Below are 4,355 nucleotides of genomic sequence, written 5' to 3'. Positions count from 1 at the left end.
CTGCTGAGGCTGTCCCAGTGCCCTCTTTTGCTATGCCCAGGTACCCACTTTGCTGCATCCTTCTGAGTTCACCACTCTGAGAGGAGCCTGGTGGGTTACAAATGCCAGTGCTGGTCTCTGTGTGGGTCAGTGTGCTCAGAGCTCAGTGCTGTTTCACCTTCCTAATGCCTACCTGCAGCAAACAACCTACTCTAATGTAGGTTTTTGCAGTTGTTGGTAGCTCTGAATGAAACAAAATTTTGGCAAACCTCCACAGGCATCCCTTCCCTTGTCTATGAGGCTAAAGACTGCTTGTGATAGCCTCAGTATGGGGCAGCTCCCCAAAGTGGCCCAAATCCATCTCTCTACGTGTCCCATAGACAGGGTGACAAATTCATTACATTCAAGGATGGGAAGCTGAGCTGGACCAGCACGCTAGAAGCCATTCCCTACATTTTCAGCCTTAGGGACATTTCCCAGAGCCTCATCTTTTTGGCAGATATTTGTAGAGAAGGTGGCTGGAGCCATGGAGAGGAAGGGACATTTGACAGTAAATCTTTTTTGCATCAATGTGGAAGAAGCCATCCTTTCTGTTGTGTGGTAATGACTGTCGTGCTGCTTTTCAGGCTGTGATAGATGAGATGTACATATTTTATAGATTATGTGTGAGAGGTAATAAAGAATTCAGTTCTTCTGTGTCTATACACTAATGGTGTATCAATCCCAGTAAATATCATGCTGAGACTGAACAGCAGCATCCCTGGTTAGTGTCATCTTGATGGGTGACATCATTTCTTTGGTTGTCACAGCCAGCTCAGCCTAATCCCATCTGACCCCCACAGCTTTACTGATCCTTCACTCTGGCTCTGAGCTTCACTTTTCTATTCCCCTGATTCATCCTTCACCTCAGCACAACTACTTCTGTCTCTGGACTTTGTCATGCTTGGCTGGACTCTGCTGTTCCTCTCTGGGATTTACTGGATGGGAAGTGTTTCCTTGCTAAGCCAACAGTAGGATTTGCTCAGCTATTTGTGATCTGCAAAAATGTACAGCTAAAAGCAAGAAATTAAAATGCAAGGATGAAAAATGGATGAAAGGCAAACGAGAGAGCGGGAAGGGTCCTTAGAGCATTAACAGATGAGTTGGCTGAGAAGTAGCAGACATTCCTCAGAAGGGGCTGTAGATTTTACCATAGGTGTCATGGGATGTTCACTAACATGTACCTTTAGGTAATAAGTAGTCTCACCTCCTCCTAAACCTGGTGACTGGACATTTATACAAACCTGCTATAACAGCCCAGGGTGGAAAGAGAAATCACAGAATCATTGAACCACAGCAAGGCTTGGATTGCAAGAAACCTTAGAGATCATCTAGTTCCAAGCCCCCTGCCATGGCAGAGACATCTTCCACTAGACCAGGTTGTCCAAAGCTCCATCCAATCTGGACTTGAAGTCCAAAAACAGTGAACTTTGAATGTTACTCCAATGGGAATTTTTTGTCCCCCATTTTAAAAAGGGCTCAGGAGTTTGGATTTATGATTTTAGGCATCCAGATTCAGATGTCCTTAATGGGTGAAGTTTCTTTGAACCCTGAGATGATGAGTACTTGCCTGTTAAACATCCCCTTTACTTGTCTCCAGCCCCTTAAAACGTGGACTGCCAAAATCCTGCAGCCCTTCTGACAACTTGGAGTGCAGGGTTTGGTCTTCTCCCTCTGAAAGAGGATATAGGGCCAGGACAGCCTGCATCCTTGCGAGAACCACGTTATCCAAAGGGCATGATGCACTTGAGGGGGAGCAGAGCTGTGGTGGTGCTGTACGTGTGCCTGGTGGGATTTATTGCTGTGTTCAGCAGCCTCCTCCGTTCTGCTTGCTCTGCCTCGGAGAGAACGTGCTGTGAGAGATGTTTCATGTGCAAATCCTTCCTTGGCCTTTGCCTTCTGCTTCAAAACTGGGGAAGAAAGACTTTTAGGGTGCTTTTGGCACCTTTAGGCTCTGCAGAGAGGGGAGAAATGGCTCCACGTCTGTGTTTTATCTCAGTGCACTGGGGACATGGGGAAGGAGGCTTGAGCAGGGTGAGGGAAAATGCTCTGAAATAGATTAATAAAGTAGCTGCTCAGTTGCTTTTCTAAGTTGCCATGTGTCCTTGTAAGAAAGGATGGGGGGAAGATGGGGATTTTCCTTCTAACTGTGTGTTGGCAGAGATATCTGTGCACAAAGGAGATGGAAAATGTCTTAGTAAAGAGGTTTCTGCCAAAGGGAGGCTTCTGCCCTCACTTTTGCTGGCAGGTGCTACAATAGGAGGATGGTGGGCATTTCTGCCTCCTTTCTCCATGTCTGCCCAGCTCTCCCCTGCTCAGAGAGATTTACAGAGTGAGCTGAGATGCAGCATTGCATCTAATCGTGGGCGACAGAGGTTTTTGCCCTGGTGGTTTTCAACTGGCGCCGTCATGCGCAAGTAATAGGGATTAAACTTGTATGCCCACTGTTTTATTTCTGAATGGGGGAGTTTTAGCTTTGCAGAAGGAGCTGTCATTTCAGGAAAAGGGCTGGCTTTTTGCTGAAGAAGAGCAATTGGCCCTGGCATGTGAGAAATGTTAGAGGAAAAGGCGCCTCCTGTCACCAAAACACAGCTGAAATGATTCCGAAGAGCCACGTTGCCAATTCATCACACTGCCACTGAGTGCGGGTTGTGTAAACACTGGGAGATGCTCTCTCTGTGCTGTACTGTGGCCAGACATGTCCCAGTTGGCAGAGACTTGCCAACAGACCTAGTGAGGCCATTCATCCCTTTCAGCCACCCCAGCTCTGGCCCAGCCACTTCCCCCACTAACACAGCAATCAGAGTAAGGATATTTCCATATCATTTCCCTGGGGAAAATTTTCTGCTTCCTAACCTTAAACTATAACGTTCATTTTGAGGCTTCTCAGATCAATTTTTCATAGCCTGAATCTAAAAGTCCTGTGTCTAACTCTGCATCTTTATATAGGAACACTTGTGGGATGCACAGGTGTGTGTGCAGCTGGACTTGACACAAGTAATCTGTATATGGAAGTTTACCAGAAATACTCAAGTTTTCATGCAGAATCCCTCACAGGGATCTGTGGCTTTTTACCATCCAAACAGATAATTAAGTTTATATAAAACCCAACATTTCCCTCGATGAGATGCTCTTTTCCTTTGCACCAGCTCTGAACTCCCCAACCCTCCAGCACCTGGTGAGGAACACTCCTTCCTCTCCAGCGCCATTCCCACCCACGTGGAGCCGCCTCGCATCCAAACCCACGTGCTCCGCTCCCGACCCAGCTTGCAAGGACTCCCATCCCCATCTGGACGCCTCCAAGCTCTCAGCCCAGCCGGGATCAGAGCACGCTGCCTTCCCAAGCTGCAGCCGGTGAATGTCCCTCCCTCTCCCCGCTCTCTCCCAGCCCGGATCACGCCTCAGGCAGGACTCACCCCGCCGGGATGAGAAAGCTCAGCTGCCGAGTCCGGAGGCGCTGCGGATTCCCGGAGCGAGTGGCCGTGGGCTCGCTCCCGGCGCTCGGCGCGGGATGGATGATACAGGAACCAGACCTCCTTGGTTTACTTTTGCGTTGACGTCAGTGTCTTTTGGAGCCTCCGCGGCTCGTTTTGGTAAAAAGGATGTCTTCAGAGGAGAGGGGAGGGGTCGGGAAGGGAGAGGAGTGAGGATGAACTGAAGATGAAGTTTTGTGATGTGAGCAGGCAGCGGTGGGAGGTTTTTAGGGGCTCATGCTGAAAGAAGACCAGGTAATCCTGGGTGTAGCTCATCACTTGAAGATGGGTACACTGGAGACCTGACCCTCACACAGAATTATAAAAATCTTAGAGTGGCTTGGATTGGAAGGAACCTTAAAGAACATCTAGTTTTAACCCCCTACCTTGAGCAGGGACACCTTCCACAAGACCAGGTGGCTCAGAGTCCCATCCAGCCTGGTTTTGAACACTTCCAGGGATGGGGCATCCGCAACTTCTCTGGGTAGCCTGGTCCAGTACCTCACTAACTTCTACATAGAGAATTTCCCTCCCCCAGCCCTGTGCACTCACCGTGCAGCTAAAGTGTGCATGGACATTTTTGGGGGGTGTGGAAAGGGCTGATACTTGTGAGGGATTTGGAGAACACCATCAGAAAGTGGAGCCTGCAAGTGAGATCACTAATACCAAATTGTGCACAGCAGATCAATCACACCTATGTTTAGGGTTTCTTTTGGCCACAAGCAAAGCCAGATGCCTTTGCATGACCACATAACTTCCAGGAATTCCAGACTCAGGCTTTCATGACCTAAATGCTGGTGGGTTTTTTTTTAGGTTTTTGTTGAGTAGTGTGATGCAAACCATTGAGCATTTGGATCTCAGAGC

At 48.5% G+C, this 4,355-nt stretch overlaps 1 protein-coding gene across 1 annotated transcript in view; it reads right to left on the bottom strand.

Annotated features, from left to right (window-relative positions):
* GPR20 (G protein-coupled receptor 20) overlaps nt 1–3,543 on the bottom strand; it is a 23,648-nt gene extending 20,105 nt beyond the window's left edge. Inside the window, exon 1 of the mRNA XM_031061606.1 lies at nt 3,435–3,543. The gene's annotated coding sequence lies outside the window, so the exon portion shown is untranslated. The remainder of the gene's footprint in view (nt 1–3,434) is intronic.
* Between the last annotated feature and the right edge of the window lie 812 nt (nt 3,544–4,355).

This window comes from Geospiza fortis, unplaced genomic scaffold (genome assembly GCF_000277835.1).
Source record: "Geospiza fortis unplaced genomic scaffold, GeoFor_1.0 scaffold351, whole genome shotgun sequence".
NCBI lineage: Eukaryota > Metazoa > Chordata > Aves > Passeriformes > Thraupidae > Geospiza > Geospiza fortis.
This window is presented reverse-complemented; position numbering and strand designations above follow the sequence as displayed.